General features: G+C 51.4%; 1 long non-coding RNA gene across 1 annotated transcript in view; it reads left to right on the top strand.

Moving 5' to 3' along the window:
- Positions 1 to 19,932, top strand: part of LOC105739905 — a 108,224-nt gene that overhangs the window by 69,861 nt on the left and 18,431 nt on the right. Inside the window, exon 2 of the long non-coding RNA XR_001115884.2 lies at positions 14,525 to 14,691. This is a non-coding gene — a long non-coding RNA (uncharacterized LOC105739905). The remainder of the gene's footprint in view (positions 1 to 14,524; positions 14,692 to 19,932) is intronic.

The raw sequence follows: 19,932 nt of genomic DNA on the forward strand, positions 1-19,932 counted from the left end.
CTTCCACAGCTACCAGATGGATTAATCTCAAACACAGGGCTGACCATGTCCCCTCTATACTTAAAACTCCCTATGTCTTCCTGGTCCCTGTAGGATACAATCTGAACTCTGAGAATGGCATTTACTCCTCCTCCTGCCGCATCATCACCATTGCATGGTCCATCCTTCCTGTGAACATGTGCTGTGTTTCTACCATGCATCAACAATGATGGGCAGGGTGCTGGAACTGGAACTGGGTGCAGTGATGAGAAATCAGACATGCTCTGGCCTCACAGCCGGAGGGGAGAGAGATAGTCACCCAAAAAATGTAGCATCACTCAGTCTGGTCCATTGCATAACGAAAAAGAACCTGGTGACAGAGGAGCATAGAAGGGGTAGGACTCGGGGGCGGGGTTAGAGCTCCAAGAAAGGGAAAGGCCACTGCCTGATCTTTCCTGGTGGTTCTGTACTCTCTCACTCTGCCTTCAAGACCCATCTCTTCTCCCTCTCCATTAATTCAGGCCTTCTTGATTTCTCACCAGGATTGCTTTAATGTCCTCCTACATGATCTCTCTGCCTCCATCTCTTGACCCACTTCACCCATTGCTGCCAGAATGTCCTTTCTAAAACCCAAATCAGCCAGCCTGGGCAACATAGTGAGACTCCATCTTTACAAAAAACAGCAAAACATTAGCTGGGCACGGTGGCATGTGCCTGTAGTCCTAGCTGCTTGGGAGGCTGAGGTGGGAGGATTGCTTGAGCCTGGGAGGTTGAGGTTGCAGTGAGCTGTGATTGTGACACTGCATTCCAGCTTGGGTGACATGACAAGACCCTGCCTCAAAAACAAAACAAAACAAAGCAAAAACAAAAAAGCTCACAAATCTGATATTGTTGCCCTTCAGCTGACAACCCTTTGATGACTGCTACAGGAAAATGTCAACTTCTTGGTGCTGAGGCCCTTCACAGTTAGGTTTTCTTCTTTCCTACCTAAGCTGACCTCCCCTCCTCACCTCTCCTCCTCTTAGACTGCAGCTCTGCCCCACTGCTCATGAGATCCCGAACAGGGCATGTGTGTGTGCATCTCCACACCTTGGACCATGCTGCCCTCATCACCATATTGCTCCTTCTGCCTTCTCTGTTTCCTGCTTACACGTCAAGGCCCCTCTCTGTGGAGCTGCCTCCTCTCTCTCAAGAAGGATGTATGGATCTGGGAGGATGCAGGATGCATTTCTGTGCCTTTAGGGCTCCTTCTGTGTCCACCTTTGTGGAGCCTGACATGCCACAGTTTGCTGGGCAGCCTCTCTCCTAGCCTTAGTGAGCCTCTATGGGGAAAGAAAGATGTCTGGTTCATCTGTTTAATGCTGGGCCATGCAAGGGGTTTGGCAAGGAAAACTCCTCGGTAGCTGTTTACTGAACACAGGATTCCAAAATCTGACCCTGTCCCAGAAGAGAAGGCACGGCCCCAACTCATGGAACTTTCAGTCTGTCTGGGTGGCACTGGTGGACCAGCCACTCTATTCTCCATTTCTGCCTTACTAGGTGACTCCACTTTTATTTAGGGCAGCAACAGGCAGCTCTTAAAGAAAAGAAACACATATTCCAGAGCTTTGGGAGGCCAAGCAAGAGAATTGCTTGAGACCAGGGGTTTGAGACCAGCCTGGGCAACATAGCGAGACCCTGTCTCTATGAAAAATTTAAAACAGTTAGCCAGGTGTGGTGATGCATGCCTCTAGTTCCAGCTACTGAGAAGGCTGAGGCAGGAGAATCGATTGAGCCCAGGAGTTCAAGACTGCAGTGAGCTATCATTGTGCCACTGCACTCCAACCTGGGCAACAGAGAGAGACCACATCTCTAAAATGAACGAACAAACAAACTCTATTTCCCAAATTCTCCTAAAGCCATGCGTGTCCATGTGATGTGGTCTCACCAGTGAGCTATAAGCAGATGTCTCCTGGATGGGGATCCCGGAACAGTTATTATTATTGTGATGAAAACGGACAAACTCCCCGGCAGGCCCCATTTTGCCCTTTTCCCTTCCCAGTCTTCCTGTCTGGAATGCTGCCCTGTGAGCAGGAGGGAAGAAGCCACAACATGGATGGTGGAGCAGGAGGGGAGTAGGAGCTGGGGGCCCTGTGTGGGATGAGAAGTTTCCATTCCATTCAAAAGGTGGTGAAAGCCACTGGAGGGTTTTAAGCAGGGAAGTGGCATGGCCTGATTTCCAATGTACAAAGCTGACCCTGGCTGACTCATGGTGAGTGCATTGGGAGGGCAAGAGTGAAGGCAGGGGCCTGGCCTGGGGGGTCCACCCTCCTTCAGCCTAGAGGCACCAGTTTCCATGGAGATGCCCACTGGCGTGGCCCTTATGGTCCCTTCAGAGCCCAAACATTGCTGGAAACTTTGCCCAGGAATGTGATACCTGGGGCTGCTGAGAACACACCAAGCCACCTTTGCCTGTCCATTTTGCAGATGAGCAGTACAGACCCGGAGAGGCCTAAGGCTGCTTAGCTCTAAGATAATGGCTCACTCACCCAGTGCTTCTAATGTGGGGCCTAATCACTTGTGGTTAGAGAGGGAGCCCCACATTCGGTCATGAAGGGGTGGGGGCTGCAGGTAGGGGAGGGCATCACTGATGCCCAGGAGACAGACTTTAGTCCAGCAGTGAGGCGGTGCTGGCCCAGATTGGGGTGGCCATGGGGAGAAGGAGGAATGTGGATAGACTGGGATGTGCACTGGGGGTGGGATGGTCAGGGACTTGCTGATCGCTTGGGTGTGGGGGATGAAGAGGGGAATTCGAGCTAACTCTGGGATATTTTGCTTAAGCACCTGAGTGTGTGGTGGTGTCATTGACAGAGGTGGGAAGTCTAGGGAGCAGGGAGGAGGAGCAAGTTTGCAGGAAAAGCTAAGAGTTTGGTTTTAGCCATATGTATTAATTTTGAGATGGCTCCTAGTCATTCTTCTGCAGTTGAATACACATCCTGGGAGTTCCAAGGAGCGACCAGGACTGGAGATGGAGGCGTGGAGTCAATGACAGAGACCTGGTATTTGATGCAATTGGATGGGATGAAGTTATCTTGGGACCACTGGGAAAGAAGAAAAGAAAGAGGCCCAGGGATTCGCCCTGAGATTATCCTGCACATAGAGGCTGGGACATGTGGCAGAGTTGGCCGAACAGACTGAGAAGGAGCAGACAGGGAGTAGGAAGAAACCCAGGAGAGGGAGCAGTGGAGGCCAAGTACAAAGCATTATAGGAAGTGGGAAGAGGTCCTGAATCAATCACTGCTGAAAGGTCAAGTGAAAGGAAAAGAAAGTGAACTGGACACTTAGGGGTCAGTGGTGACAATGATGAATGCTGAATCAGCTAAGCTATGGGGACAGAAGGCCCACTAAGAAAGTGGAGGCAGGCCGGGCACGGTGGCTCACGCTTGTAATCGCAGCACTTTGGGAGGCCGAGGCGGGCGGATCATGAGGTCAGGAGATTGAGACGACAGTGAAACCCCGTCTCTACTAAAAATACAAAAAAATTAGCCAGGCGTGGTGGTGGGCGCCTGTAGTCCCAGCTACTGGGAGAGGCTGAGGCAGGAGAATGGTGTGAACTCGGGAGGCGGAGCTTGCAGTGAGCTGAGATTGCGCCACTGCACTCCAGCCTGGGTGACAGAGCGCGACTCCGTCTCAAAAAAAAAAAAAAAAAAAAGAAAGTGGAGTCAGGAGGTGCAGACGATTTTTTAAACACTTTTTGCAGTGAAGGGGAGCAGAACATTGAGATGGAAGCTGGAGAGAGAAGTGGAGCCCAATGGAGCTGTTCGTTTATCACAGGAGATCCTAGAGCAGCCTGCTGTGGATGACCTAATGGAGAAAGAGGAAGCGATGTGCAGAAAGAGGAGGTATCTATGGTTCAGATAACAGAAGTGGGATCCAAGACCCACATGGAGGGAATGGCCTTGGGCAGAGCAGTGGCCTTCATCCACAGGAGCAGGAGGGAGGCTGCCAGGTTTCACGATGGGAAGATGACTTTTCTGATTTATGCTATTTCCTGAGCAAAGCATGAGGCAAGCGAGGCTGGGGGTAGTGAGGGGTGTGGGGAGAGGAGAAAGGCTGAGACAGTTGCTCTGGAGAATGGGATCGTGCAAGACAACTGTAGCAGTGCTGTGGAACAACACCAGGGCCCAATTGAGATTGCAGACTATGAATTTAGAGGAAGCCAGTTTGTTTTTTCTCTACCTTTGTTTTGCTGTGTGGGTGCAGGCATTGAGTAGGTGGGTAGTTGGATTTAACCCAGGTTGAGCATAGTCTTTAAGTATGAAGAAGTAAGGGGAGAAAAGAAGATGAAAGATGGATGTGATGGCAGAGGGCTGATGGTGGTGACAGAGGAGGGTGAGGGGTGGGAGGGCTTGGTGAAACGGAGGAATCACTTGTCATCTGGAAGGATGACAGGTGGTCTCCTGGTGGGATGTTTGAAGTGGAGATTGTGTGGATGGTGCCGTGTTCATGATGGTACAAGATGTGATGCCCGTGGGAGTAGGTGGGGAGGAGGGTGACAGATGGTTGGTCTGACCTGGTAGAGGAAGAGAGAGGCCCCAGTGCTGGGTAGATCTGCAAAGTGGATGTTGAAGTCACCAAAACTGATGATAGGATGAGGGTGGGGAGGAAGATAGGGCAGATGTGTCAGTTAAGTCTGTGATGAACGTGAGGTGCAACCCGGTGGGGCAGTGGTGAGAGGAAAAGTCTATGGACATGGATTCAGAGAGGATGGCACTTTGAAAGGGAAAAGGAGGGCAAATGTTTTGGAAAAGGCAATCCCAGGGTCTGTGGGGGCATGGGAGAGGAAACAGGGGAAACTGGTGTGTTGGGGGCAGCCAGGTGTCAGTTAGGGAGAGTTGAAAACAGAGGCTAAGGGTATGGGCGGCTTGTGATGATAGGGTCTGTGTCCCCAGCACCGAGAGAGGGTGCTGTTCCTGGAGGCTGGAGGTCTCAGTTTCTGTGGGAGGCTTAGATTCCACATCTCTGTGGTTTCTAGTTCCTCAGAAGCAAAATGGTGTCATGGTCACTTTTGAGTGGGTGATAGGATGCTATGGGATGAGGGGTGTGGGCTCAGCCCTGGACTTGCAGGAGCTTTCTAGCTGTGCCTGGGCTGATGGTCGTGGAGTGCCCAGCCAGGCAGACCCACCAGTTGGTAGTAGGAGGCTGATGGCCTCACTTGTGGTGGGAGGCCCCGCCCTCCACGCTGTCCAAGTTTTGCAGGTAAGAGAAGAAACACATTTCGAGGGCGATTGAGCACTGGACACCGTGCTGTGGCTTGGCAGGCGCCCGCAGCACAGGTGTGTGTGTAATTGTGTTACATGGGAAGATGCACAAAACCGCCAGCCCTGGGCTGGCCTTGGTGGGGGCAGGAGCATAGAGGGGCTGGGCAGAGGTGGGACCGGGACATTACCTTCTTGCAATGGGAAGACACCTCAGGGCACAAGCCCAGATTGGTGAGAACATTTGCATTTCTTTAAACAAATGCCAGAGAGATGGGGGAAATTCAGCCTAGTGGCACCAGTTTCCATAGAGATGCCCATTGGCCTGGCCCTTATGGTCCCTTCAGAGCCCAAACATTGCTGGAAAATTTGCCCAGGAATGTGATGCCTGGGGCCACCGGGAACACACCACGCCACCTTTGCCTGTCCATTTTGCAGCTCAGCAGTACAGACCTGGAGAGGCCTAAGGCTGCTTAGCTCTGAAATAATGGCTCACTCACCCAGTGCTTCGAATATGGGGCCTAATCACTTGTGATTAGAGAGGGAGCCCCACGTTCAGTCAGGAAGGGGTGGGGGCTGCAGGTGGGGGGGGCATCACTGATGCCCGGGAGAGAGAAGAGGCTTCCTGGAGGAAGCGGATCTGAGCAGGACCTGGGCGGATGAGCTGGATATGGGGAGCTGTGAGGATAGGCAGGGTTTTCCTGGGGGAGGGAATAGAGTGGACAAAGGTGTGGCAGTGGAACAGTCAGCATGGTGCTGGGACAGTGAGGTGTTTGCTGAGTCTGTTTTCAGGCTGCAGAATTAACTGTTCGACTTAGCTGCTTTTGCACAGCTGGATTTAGGTAACCTCTTAGGCTGCTGTCGGCCCGACTACCTTCTTTAGACTCTAAGCTCTTTGGCTGAAAGGGAAAAGACTGTTCATCTAGTCTGCCCAGGTGGTCTCACTTAATCTTCTCATTAGCTCCTAGGAGCAGATGCTCTTGGCTCCATTGTGCAGCTAAGGAAGCTGAGGATCCACTGAAGGCTGAGGGTTTGACCCATCCCTCCCACTGCCTACAGGGCTGTGGACAGAGCTAGGAGCATACGTTGTGCACTCCTGACTGGGCATCCAGGAAGAGAGAAGACTCAGATAATCCCAAGGGCATCCCCTCAAAGTCTGATGGTCCTCTGCCCCTCTTTGGGGCTGTCTTGTAGAGCAGCAGGAAGAGCTATGAAGTCAGAAGCCCAGGCCAGGACTCTAGCCCTGCCCCTTACTGGCTGGACCACCTTGGACCAGCCATTCCCTCTCTGCCTCTGTTGCCCAATCTCTAGCATGAAGGGTTGTGCTGAACAATCTCCAAGTCCGTTCAGCTCTATAAGCTGGGGCCACTAAACTTCATTTTTTGCCTCCACCCTGCTCGAGGCTGAGAACTTGGTTTGTGCCTGCCTCTGGCCTTCCTCAGCCATGGATTCGATGCTTCTTGGGTCTCCTCTTACTCAAACATGTCAGAAGCTGAGACCTGTTTCAACATAACCTCATGCCAGGGGGTATTGTCTCAAATGGGCTCACCTGTTGGTCCCAGCCCTATTCCTTATGAGCCTTTTGAATCTGCATTCCCCACTGAAAGCAGACATTCACCCAATCATGCATGTGATAGATGCGCTAGGTCTGTGATACTAGCAGCTGCCATTGACTGAGTGCCTACTATGTCAGACACATTCCATATTTTGCATCTGTACACTCTTCCTGCCAGGAGTGGAGTTGTTTCCCTGTTGTGCTGTTGACAAACTGCAGCCCAGAAAGGTTAAGTGACTTGACTAAGCTCTCACGACTTGGAAGTGGAAGAGTGGGGATTAGAACCCGGAACTCTGTGACTTCAAAGCCTGGGCTCCTGCCATGTGACATATCAGTGAGATGCCCGTTCCTGGCTGGGCCCTAGGATCTAGAGACATCACATCGGTGACCCTGCCTGCCCACAGGGCACCTTCAGCAGCTTCTCCTCCTCAAGCCTAGGAGTCTATAATCCTGGGCTATTCCCTTTCTGGGGCCACTCCCCAGAAAGGACAATCAGACCTCCTGGGTGGTCTTTCTGTGGCATCGAGTGGACAGGGGCCTCCCTCTCTGGCTTGGGCAGGCAGGAGTGTGCTACTGTCGTCTCTAGGCAGCCATCGGATGAATAACTGATGGTGATTAGCTAAATCATAACATTGCTCATGCCATGCATAAGTGATAAGCCAACTGGTGCCAGGCCGCGATGAGAGGCAGTGGGCACCCCCACCTCACCCCCCAGCCCGGAGAAGCCACCACCGCGCTGCCTCCCTGTGTTATCTGGCACATCAAGTGCTGCGACAATGAATATAGATTGACCTTATTATAGCAGCCGGCTGCTGGTGCCAGGCGCAGCCAGGCATACTTTGCACAAATTAAAGGTGTCAGCATGTAATTTACGGTTCATGGCGAAAAGGGGTGGTGGGGGTAGGGGAGGCACTGAGGCAGGTAGAAAGGAAGGTGGGCTGGCTGTGGGGCTGGCACCAGGAGCCCAGGCGCTAATGACAGGAGGCGCAGCCATGGTGTCATTTTCATCCCGGTTTGCTCATTTTTAGCTATTTCTTGCTCAAGGGGGGCAGCCCCCTCTCCTGAGCTCTCCCCGACATGCTCTGTGTGCATGTGTGCGTGTGTGTATTTTTCAGCTAAATTACTGGTTTTACCTGAAGAGCGTAAAGTAGGTGTGCTAATTTACGGCTCGGCAGATAAAGCCGCAGTGTGCAGAGCTGTCTGGGAAGCCTGTGATCTGACATCATTTTACTAACACACCCGAGAGCAGCTTGACACATCGAGTCGGGCCTGTGATTAAAGTTGTAGTCTTCTTTCCCCCTCCCTCTCTCTTCTCCAACACGGAGAACAGATTAAACTCTAAGTAATAGATCTCGGTTTTCTTGCCATCCCACTGATATACACAGTACACAGTTTGACACAAAGAGTAAGTTATACATCACAAACAACAGCCTCTGCTCTTTACCGCCCAGAATTAATTTTCCATTTGCTACGCTTCCCTCCTCTCCAAGCCCATTTTCCTGTCCAGCAGGGCTCTCTCCTCTCTTGAAAAGGCAGGGGAGGAGAAGTGCAGGTCAGGCTTGGAAGAGGTGGCTCAGGACAGATAGTTTAACCCTTATAGTTTAAGGATGAGGAAACAGATCTGGAGAGAAGCGACTTCCTGATGTCACCCTTTGTGTCTGTGGCAGTGGTGAGGCTCAAACCCGTCTTCTGGTTGATGAGCCAGGCCCCACCTCCCACGCCCAGGCAGCAGAGGCTGCCCGAGGAGCTGCTTGTTTGCCCTGCTATTCCCGGCAACCTGCCAGGCAAACTGTCTCTGCTTCTCTGCCCTGCTCTGTGCTCCAGGAGGGGACCTCTAAGGGCTGCCCATGCCTCTGACCACTGCCTGGGCTTGGCCAGCGGGAAATACCAGAATGAGAAGCAGCGGTGGGAGGAGAGAGGGGCTGGGCTATTTTTCCTTTGCTGCTCCCTCTGGGATGTGCGTCTCTGGGAAGAGCTGCCTCCCTCTGTGACTGCGCTCCTGTGGGGCGGCCCCTCCTCCAAGGCCCGCACTCCTGCTGGTCTCTGGCCATGACATCCTGCCCTGCCCTGTAGATGCGGGCTGCGGACAGCTGTCAGCTGTTCTAGTCCAGGAGTCTCCCCACCCCTTTTGGATTTCCTTACCCCTGCCCACCTCAGTCACCAGCCCCTCCCTCTGTGTCTCTTCATTTGAGCCACCTGGGGGGAATTCTGTTTCCTATGGGGACCCCGAATGATACGGGGTGGACCCGTTCTTTATTGAGGACCTACGCTGGCAGCCATCTGCCTAAAGGCACACACTTGAAGGAAGGAGTCCAGACCTCCCAAGGTAGCACGCATCGCTCTGGGAGAGTCCACCATTCACCCGGCTTGCTTTCCTGGCCACTGACACCCCTCCCCAAGCCACCGCAAGTGCTTTGTACACCACCTTAGTGGAGAGCTCACATGTGGCCCTGTGAGGCAGGGTCTGGCTAGGCCCTCTAAGGGATGTGGAAACGGAGGCCCAGGGAGGCTGGGGCTCTTCCTTAGGGTCACCCAACCTTGCACAGCAGAGTCCAGTTCCAAATGTGGGGCTAGCTGGCTCCAGTGCTGAGCAACTTTCTCTGTGCTGTGTGGGAGGTTCGTCTTGCTCATGTAGCTCACATAGAACACACACACACACACACACACACACACACACACACACACACACACGTGCACACATAGGCACAAATGACTAAATGCTTTTAAGGAGCCGTAGGAGAGTATGGGCAGGGAGGCAAGGCCAGAAGTGAAGAGGGTTAGACGTGGCAGGTAGGGCTGGGTAAATCCAGGAGGGCATTTTGGAGGAGGTAAATAAGTCCTGGAGATGATTGGAAACCGCATGGAAGCATATAGCCAGGAGCTCTCTAACCACGCCTCAGTAGACTGGTTGCATTGAATCACCAGGTTGGGTGGGGTTTAGGGGTGTGCTTTAAAATTAGACTCCCAGGCCTCATCTCTAACATACAGAATCAGAATCTCTGGGGATGCAGTCCAAGAATCTGTTTTGTTTTGCTTTGATATGCAACTAGTCGTGGGAGCCACAAGCTCTTCCCACTTCCCCATTTTACGTGCTGGGGAAGTATGTAAAGGAAGTACAGAGAGGCCTAGGGACTTGCTCAGGGTCTCCCAGCAACCAATTCCAAAGCCAGGGCTGGCACCCAGGCCCCTTGGTTCCCAGCTCGGTGCTCATCCGACTGCTCATTCACCCTCGGGCTTCTCAGTGGGCAGGGTGGAAACACAGCTTCCTTAGATGATGGTCTCAGCCTCCTCCTCCCCCCGCCCCAGCCACCCTGCAGCCGGTTCTCAAGATGGCAAGTGGGGGGTGGATGAAGGTGGTGGCAAAGCGAGAAAGCGCCTGGAATAACACGACATTTTGAAATGTGAATCACTGGCACTTTCTGTTTTCTCCTGCTCCCCCTCTGCACCCTCCCATTCCCCGCCCCCACCAGGCACTCTCTGAGCTGTAGGAACGCTAGGCCTGGACATCCACCCAGCGTGTGGAACCAGCTGGGGAAGCCACCTGCGTGCAAGAGTGGGTGGAGTCTGAGATGAGAGCAGAGACTGGGGGCTCTGGGCCTACTGCTGTCCCTTCTTGCTGTGTGATTTTGGGCAAGGCACTGCACCTCTCTGGACCTCAGCACTGGGATGCTCACCATGAGGCTTGTCAATACCCTTGGGCTGCCACATGGTGGGGGTGGGGGCCCTGCAAGACCTAGTCTGTCCTGAATCCCTCTTCTGCCCTGCTGTCCTGACATTCCATCGCTCGTGTTCCAGTCTTTTGAACCCTGAGTAATGGGAGCCCAGGACGGTGCTGGTGGGAGGGAGCTGGGAAAGGGGGAAGCTGGGGAGGGGGCAGGTAGGGCTGCCCAGTGGAACAGGGGCCACTCAGCCGCTGAATGAGTGTCTGGACTCCCACCCCCAGACACCTCCTCCACATTCTCTTGACTCAGGAGCTAATGATTCAAAAACAGAGGTCAGCTCCTGGCTCCATGGTGACATGCAGGTACAGAGCAGAACAAGCCAATGGTACCCTGGACCTCAGCGGGGGCTTGTGCCCTCTGTGGTGTGAAAGGTCGTTGGGCATTTCTTCAGTGCCTCCAGCGCCAGGGCTTCCCCTCAGGCACCAAGGAGTGAGTTGACTGTGTGTGTGTTTGTGTCCCCATCCCCAGATCAGGCCTGACACACCCCGTGTCCCCACAGTCCAACGCAGTGCTGGGTGCACAGCAGGGGCCCCAGGGACATCCCTGCATGGAATTTGTGCTGCCTGGCCAGGACCTTGTCAGCCTCAGCAGGCAGGAGCCTTGGTCCCAAGAGGGTTGCCTTTGGGCAAGGCTTTTTTTCAGGCCCTCAGTGACCCTCAGTGACCACATTTCTAAAATTGTGGTAGTGGCCAGGTTCATAGGCTGAGGAGCTCTTTCTGCTCTCCCTCGCCACAGGGTCCCTCTGCCTCAGCAGGAGAGCAGGCCAGAGTGCAGAGTCTGAGTGTGAGGCAGATGTGCATATGCAGGAACTCAGACAGGGCTGGCACATAGCAGCTGCTCAGTTAACGTCTATGAGGGGAAGAAAGGAGGGGGAGGGAAGAGGCAGAAAGAGGGTGAGGCTGGTGTGTGCAGCCCCATCAGCTGGCTCTGTGCCCATCTGATCCCTCTTGACCCCCCAGCTGGCCCCTGCCCACCCTCCTCTACTTCCTCCTGTGGCCTTTTCCCCTCCTCCTGAGAAGAAGATAATGCTGGAGGAAATGGTGGGGAGGGCACTGGAGAAAGCTCCCTAGGAAGTGGAGCTCTGTTCTAGAGACTAGGGAAATTGGGCCATAAGTCTCCAGACCTCCCTTTCTGAGGAGCCCTCCATATAGCAGGAGGTGCTCAAAGCTGAGTGTCCCAATCCTGAACTTGGCAAACGACCTAACCCTAACACCCCACTGACGGTGTCCCAGGTGTAGACCCCTGTCCGGCTAGGAGGGACAGTGTTTAGTTTGCCACTGAGTGAGGGTGGTGGTGTTGGGTGGGGCTGTAAGAGAGAAATGCACCCCAGGAAGTGGGAAGCCAAGAGTGGGGAGAGTTCCATGCCCAGGAGCCCAGGGCCCACTTGTGGCTGCTCACGCTCACCAGGTTTTGTCACCTGCCACTGGCTCCTAACCATTGATCAAAAACAGTCCTCTGTTTGCCCTTACGTGTGACCGGCCTGTGGTCAGAGCACCCTACCCAGGCTGGGGTTGAGCTGCACGAGCATCCTGGCCAGCTCTGCCCCAAATGAGACAGGAAGTGCTCTGAAGTGCCTCTGTAGCTGATGGGGGCTGCTGGGGTGGGGGGACCCTCCCAGCAGCTATCTGGGAGAGTTTGGCTTACGTTTCATAGTGTTTTCAAGGTCAATTTCTTCCTCCTTGTTACCTGTCCCTCTTGTTTCTCTTAAAGGTCATCTGGAAAGAGGATATGGCCCAGAAGCATTTCTGTTCTCTCTCCAGACCTGAACACAGTTCCCCAAGGGTGTATCATCTTGGCTGGCATGGTGGGTGGAGAGGGTATGGGGACAGGGTGGGCACTAGCTTAGAATCCAAGCCACAGGGGCTTTAAACTCAAGAGAAAAAAATGTAGAGAACTACAACTAGGTCATTTTACCAATGAGGAAGCAGCTTCTAGGGAGGTGAAGTGACTCACCTAGTGACTTCAAAATAAAAAATTCCCATTTCACAGATGAGGAGACAAAATCATATAGACAAAATGTGACCTGCCTAGGCTAACACCATAGTGGCAGAACTCTGGCTGGACCCAAATCTCTGGGTTCCTCGCTTCCTTCCATCCTGCTGGACAGCTCTGTGTGTGTGATCGGTTGATAAATTAGTTACGCTTATCTCCGTTTACAGATGAGGAAACTGAATCTCAGAACAATGGCATACTTGGCAAATAATGACACCTTCAGCTCTGCTTGAGATCAGATGCAGCAAGTCCAGGGGAGGCCCAGGTCCCAGCTCCTCTAGGAAACCTGTCCTGACTATTGTAGGCCACATGGAGTCCTTCCTTCTCCAAAGTCTTACTACACTTATTTTGAGGAATAGAAAAATAATGCTAAGAAAGAAGCAAGGAAACATTTGTACAATTCTCATGGCACGCTGAGTACTGTGCCAGCACTCACGGGGGCCTAGGACCACCTTGAGCAGGACTCAGGATGATGCTCATTTTACAGGTGAGGAAACTGAGGTTCAGAGGGCTCAGGTCCCCACCCGTGTCTGTATGACCCCCAAGTTCAATGCGCTTTTCTCCCTTATTCAGCCCCACATTCTCCTCCTCTAGAATCATTTCCTGAGTGCTTTCTTGTCTCTGCAATTTGACTGTAAGCTCATCAGTCATAGAGATCATGTCCCTGCTTGCACCCCATGCAGCTGACCTAGGCTTGACCTCTGCAAAGGGTCAGCACAGACTCTAGGCCTTGAGGAGGCAGAGACAGGGCAGAGGCAGCAGGCCGGCTCCAACTCCCCTCAGCCACTTCCTAGCGCAGTGAGGGCTGTTAGTTTATTTCTCAGAACCTCAGTTTCTTCATCTATAAAATGGGGTGGTACTAACCATGGAGTCTCAGGCTCACTGAGTGAAGGTGCGGTAAGGTAAGGAGCTTTGAGTGTCAAGAGCCCAGTGTGAAGCCTGGCACATAGTGGGTACGTAATATGAACTGGGATTACTCTTGTCAGCCTGCTCATTTTGTGGGGCATCTCTGGGGTGCCCTCTCACCCCCAGCAACTATGACCCAGCCTTCCTTTCCTGGAGGAAGCCTGCCTCTCCCTGGGCCCTGTGTGTGTAGGGGCTGGATCTGGCTGATAGGCACACGGGACTGTGTTTCTGTGTCACTCACTTTGGGTGGTGGCTGTGAACACTGCAGTCTGTGTGTCCCTGCCCTGCCTCCAGACTTTGTTAACCCTGAGAGCTGAGGGTTTGTTGGTGCTTCCAGACACCCAGAGGGAGGAGAGGACCTCAGCTGAGACACCGGTTTCCCCTGGTTAGCCTGCCTCGAGCTAGGGAGAAACCCTTCAAGATGAGCTCCCGGCTTCAAAGCCCAGCGAGGGTGGGTGGCTGACTACAGGGGCAGAGCACAGCCCAGGAGATGGTCGCTGCAGACATGCTGCCAGGCACATCTCAATCACCACCAAAGCAGTAGCTGCCAGACCCTCTTTTGGTGGAAGAGAGACGTGGAGGTGGGGAGAAGAGAGCCTCCCAAGTCAGGGAGCCAGGGGTGGGATGGGGTGAGCCATCTGCACAATCTGAGCTTCCAGTTTAGTTCTCCCAGTCTTTAGTATTAAGTGGCAAGGGCTCCCTTGGATGCTCAAATCAAGCAGGTATCTCGAAGGGGAGTTTGGACCTGTCTGGGGCAGGAGTGCTGGTACCCATGGGTGGTGTTTTCTCTGCACTGAGTTATCACCTAGCTGTACATACAGCCCTGCCTACATCCCGCCCTTGCTCCTTTAGCCCCAACCACTCTGCACTTCCTTCTGTCCCTTGACTAAACCAAACACATTCTTTCCCCAGGCCTTTGCTTTGACTGTTTCCTCCTCTCAGACAGCTCTTCTTCTGACCTTATGCAGGGCACCCTTTCTCATCGAGACCACCCCGCTCATGGGGGCCTCCATTCCCCAGGGCAGGTGACCCTCTTATATGACCTTCATGGCCCATAACTCCATTGGTAATTATCCTTATTAGATTGTTTCTTGCTTTTTTTTTGTCCTCCCACTGTAATGGAAACTCCCCAGGAGTTTGGATGCTTCATCTCTGCTGAGACCCAGTGCCTTGCACTGACGGTGCTCAGGAATACCTTCTGAATGATCAGAAGCCCCTGCCATCTGCTAAATTGGATCTATGATGACAGAAGCCGAGGAATGTGAGGTTCATCTAGAGAGTTCTTGTGAATTTTCCAAGGGTGTGCACGATACCTAGCTCATTAGATTCCAGGATAATCCACAACCCCTCCTTCACTCAGAACAGGTGAAAGTACTGAGACCTGGAGAGGGGCGGGATCACCATGAAGGTGACACACCTGGCTGGAGGGGCAGCAGCAGGAGTGTGGCCCCTTCCCAAAGCTGCAGGCTTATGAAACTAAACATAAGGAGGGCACGTTTTTGCCTGGACATGGAGTCTCAGCCTCACAGGTCCTGATGGGGCCAAGGCCCCTACGGTAAAGCCCCTCCTGCTTGCAAACAAGGATGCTGAGACCGAGGGAGGTGCACGGCTGATCAGAGCTCCCACCACAAATTAGAAGTAGTCTTCAGATTGTAGATGCATCTGTTTCTTCGTATGCCAGGCCGTTGGGGAAGTCAAGCTTGCCGATGTCCACATGGGGCTAAAGAGGTCTCAGAGGAGGATCTCAAAAAGGATCCTGAGGAGAGAGGGCCAGGTTGCCTAGAGCCCATTGGTGGAAAACCTGGTCAGGGATCACTACAAGGGAGGAGTGAAGAGCAGTGGCCTCAAAACTTCACAATTAAGAAAAAAAAATCAGACCACACCGTCATCAATATATGTGCCTGAGCACCGTCAGTGCAAGGCACTGGGTCTCAGCAGTCATGAAGCATCCAAACTCCTGGGGAGTTTCCATTGCAGTGGGGGGACAAAAAAAAAAGCAAGAAACAATCTAATAAGGATAATTACCAATGGAGTTATGGGCCATGAAGGTCATATAAGAGGGTCACCTGCCCTGGGGAATGGAAGCCCCCATGAGCGGGGTGGTCTTGATGAGAAAGGGTGCCCTGCATAAGGTCAGTCAATATAAAACATAATATATCTTTGTTCATTCACTATGTACATTCAGTTGTAATAATATGTATGAAAATGTGCAAAAATAGAAATTTTGAAATGAGATTTTAAAGCATATGTAACATTTCTGTTATTTTCTTCCCATATGACAATGGTGCCCAGCCCTGGGCCTTAGGGCACTCCCTTTGCAGAGCACTCATTAAGAACATGTGCTTTGGGGCCCAACAGACCTGTGTTTGAATCCAGGACTTTCTTGTCATTATCCGTGGCTTTAGGGCAGCTTCTGGGACACAGTCTCTTCCTCTGTAAAATGGGACAATAATTCCTACTTTGCTCTATGCTTTAAATGAGGTAATACTTAAACGGTGCTTGGTACCGGGCTTGGCAGCCTGGAGGAGCTCATATATGGTAACTATAGTGATTATTATTACCATGATCAGGCTCATCCTTGTTTGCTAAAATTAGTGAAACTCAACTCTAAATACCATGGACCCTCAGGCTTGTTTCTTGAGCTGCCCCATCCTCACCAGAGATGCCGGGTCACCGCTGAGTATAAGGCTGGAACTAAGATGACAGTTTCCCTTGGCCGAATACGATGCCCCCAGCATTGATGCAGACGGACCTGGAACCTGGCTAAAGAAAGGCCGGCTGGGCGTCCCCAAGGATGGGGCTGAGAGGCAGGTCAGATTTCAGCTTTCTCTGTGTTCCTTTTAAAATAATTGAAGTGTCAGCTTGGGTTCATGGGCTGGTCACGGTTTCTATCCCTCCCTAACTTCATAAGGCAAGTCCATGAATTATACAGTGCTGGAGCAGACGGTGCTAAGTAAGGATGCATCACAAGCCGGGCTTAATAAGGACACTCCAGCTATTCTTGGAAGGCATTTGCAAGTCAAAAATATGGTGCATGGAGATCTGATGTCGACTTCACGTTCTGAAGATTTCAGCTAGGTCAGCATTATTTTATGTTAAATCCCATCAAAACAAAAAAATAAAGAAATAAGGAAGTGGTATAGTACATTGTTTTGCTTCGTTTTTAATTTGAACTTTTTAGTAATAACACGAATGGTCAAATCTGCCTACCTCCTCCCACACACCCCAACCCCATCTCCCATTCCCACACCCCCTTTAAGTAATGTCAACACACATTCTCATGGACTCATATGGTGTGGGTAGACATTGCCTTGCTGTGGAATTAGAAAGTATTCCTACCATTATAATTTTGTGCTAAATAGTGAGAAGATAAAAGCTTTCCTATTTTCTTTCTTTTTTCACCAAGCTTTCGCATGACCCATACCTGCTCTTTTCTATAACATGTCCACGTGTTAAAAACTCAGCCATTTATCAAAAAAATAGGGACTGACATCTATTTAAAAAATTAAATTGCGCTGGAGGATAGGAACCAAGAACCACAGTAAAAGCTGGGAGGCTTTTCTGCTGTACTCCAGGAGGGTGGCTTTTCATCCAAAATGCCCCAAGAGAGAGGGCTGACCATTCTGGATGGCTCCTTCATCACTTCCTGAGAATCAGCTGCCTCTGTAGGAGATCCTGGGCCCTGTAGTGCAGGGATCCCACTTAGACTTCCCTTTATGGGTTCATATGTGGCTTTGTTTATAAACACAGTATTTCAGGGGAAAGGCAAGCAGGCATCACGTGCCAGGAGGTGAGGGAAGCACAGAAGCAGGAATATCTAAGAGGCCCCTGCAAACCTTTTCTGGCCATTGATGGCAAAAAAGGATCAGGGTTTCCCTAATTTACCTCCTTGCAACCTGGAGAGCCACTAGCATCTTTGTGTACACAAGGGCCAGGTGTATTTTGGGAATCCTTAAATGTAAACCCAATACAACAGCGATGAGAGTATTTATATCAGCAGCAAAGTGCAGGAACAGCCTGTGAACTGGAAGCCTCTTGGGCTGGAAAAGTCCAAGTGCTCAAAAGAAGGTAGGTAGACCACCATTTCTCAAACTTAAATATGCCCAAGAATCCCCCTGGGGAATCTTGTTTAAATAAAGACCAGGATTCTGCAAAGGGCCTAAGATGTTGCATTTCTAAAAGTGCCCAGGCAATACTGCTGCTCATACTGGTCCTTGGACCCCACTTTGAGTGGTGAGGGTGTTGGCTAGGTCCCTGTTTCCAGGAAGGCTTGTATTCAGGTTACTGGGCTCAGATGCTGTGATGGGGGTTGGGGGGACGTGGTTTCACGTCTGTCTCCAGATTGTGCCTTAGATGGACATGATTGGCTCATACAGGATGGTGGCCAGGGGGTGCTGGGCAGGCATGGGCATGGGACAGAACACAGGACCATGAGTCAGGAGAAATGGATTCTCCTGGCACCACCTGGCTCCCCTACTCAGCTGTGGAGTAGTAGAGAGTATTTGATGACATGGAGGTCATTGGCAGCTTTCATAAGAGCAGATATAAAGTCTGTAGGATGGGTTAGGTCAAAAACCTAAGTGTAATGGGGTGTGTATGGTAGGCTGACACTGAGTAAAGAAAGTGAGGGACCACATACACATAGATGAGTTTGTGTAAATGGAGAACTTCTCATTCTGAAAAGATACACAAGAAACCATAAACAGTGGTTGCCTTTGGGGGGAGAAACTGAGAAAGAAGATACGTGGAGCAAGAAGAGCCTCCCTCCAATTGAAACACTCACTTCTCTGACCACAGTGATTGGTTCAGTGGGCTTGGACCTGTGACATGCCCTTTTCCAATCAGAGTGAGTCTCTGGATATTTGTTGGACTGTGTTGTTCTCCATCTCATTCCAATGAGACTCACTCGTCAACATCTGCTGAGATCTGCCATCCAGTGTGGTGTTCAGACAGTTGTTCCCCTCTTGGCTGGCATCAGCTGGGACATGACAGTGTCCTCATCTGATCTCACAGGACATCCTCTCCCGTTGTTGTGAGTCCCCTGCGAGGCTCTGCCTTTCAGGTAACCCCTCTGCCCCGCTCCTTGTGGGCATGGAGAAGCCCATCTATTCTCTCTGCACCAGGCTGAGGGAGTGGCACTCTCTGGGTCCATATGTCTGGGCTCCTCCACTGGACAGGGAGCTCCCTCTAAGGTTTGCTATCATCCCAAGGCCCCTCCTTTCTTGTTTCCCAAACTGGCCAGAGATTTCTGGGTCTGATACTTCCTGTCCCACTGAGATTGGACCACAGGAGGAGTCAAGCATGTGATTCCTTGTCCCCGCCTCACATATCAGTAGCTCCTTCTGCTGCTCTCACCTCTGCCTCCGCCCACCCCACCCCTCTTAGTTATCCATGTCTAATCTCGGCAGCATGGCAGTCTGGTTCTCCAGCTCTCCTTTTTCTAATCTAGACTTTATGCCCCAATTCCTTCAGAGCTTTGCTTCTGATGATGCTAAAACTAGGCTTTTAGAACTGAAAAAAAAAAAAAAAAAAACAGTTTTTGCAGATCAAAAGCCTTATCTTTCAAGAACTTGCCTCTGCTATGAGTGCCGAAGTTCTATTTTGAAATGAAAAGAGTTGACTGTTTCTCTTCTCCTTACATTCCATGTTCCTGATCTAACAGTCCTAATCTTGCTCAAGGCCAGGCACCTTCGCCTTGGGTACATGGGTGTGGGAAGTATGATTGTCCTGCTGTGGCATCAATGGCCCTTCAGCTCCCCGCAGCCTTCCTAAGTTCTGCAGGGGAACAGGAGAAAACAATTTTGGAGTTGGGGCACCCAACTAGTGGCAGAACTAGTCCCACTTCTGCCACTCAATTGTTGCACGATCTAGGGAAGTCGCTGAATCCTTTTGAACCTCGTTTTGCTTATCTGCAAAATGGGGAGAGCAACAACCACCTCTCAAGGTTGTTTCAGGATCAAGGCAGTTAACATATGCGAAAGTGCTTTGCAAATCACAAAGTATGGTGTAAACATGAAGCATCATTACTTTCCAGTGGTCTTAACTTCTTTGTGTAGTTTTCCCTGCCAAAAACTTCTGTTTTGAGCTCACATGGCAATTTGCTCACAGAGCCATGAACGTATTGTATTGTGCCGAACTTATATTTTAACATGTCTGCTGGCTTCTTGCACTGAATGTGAATGCTTGGAGGGCAGGGACCACACCTATGTGATCTTGGCACCTCTTGCCTTCAGCCAGTGTCTGAAGTAGGTGCCCAGTATGTGTTTGTTGATGAAGGGGTGGACACTTAGCAAGTACTCAGTAGATTCATGTAATATAAATAAATAATTAGCCAGGAGCAGCAATGGGCTGGAACTTCTGTAGACTAGGGGTTTTCAACTGGGAGCAATTTTGTCCCCTTCCTCCCAGGGAGTATTTGGCAATCGGGAGATGTTTTTGGTTGTCATAACTTGGGGAGTGCTACAGATATCTAGTGGGTAGAAGCCAGGGATGCTGCTAAACATCCTACAATGACCAGGACAACCCCCTGCAACAAACAATT

Source organism: Nomascus leucogenys, chromosome 6 (genome assembly GCF_006542625.1).
Source record: "Nomascus leucogenys isolate Asia chromosome 6, Asia_NLE_v1, whole genome shotgun sequence".
Taxonomy (NCBI): Eukaryota; Metazoa; Chordata; class Mammalia; order Primates; family Hylobatidae; genus Nomascus; species Nomascus leucogenys.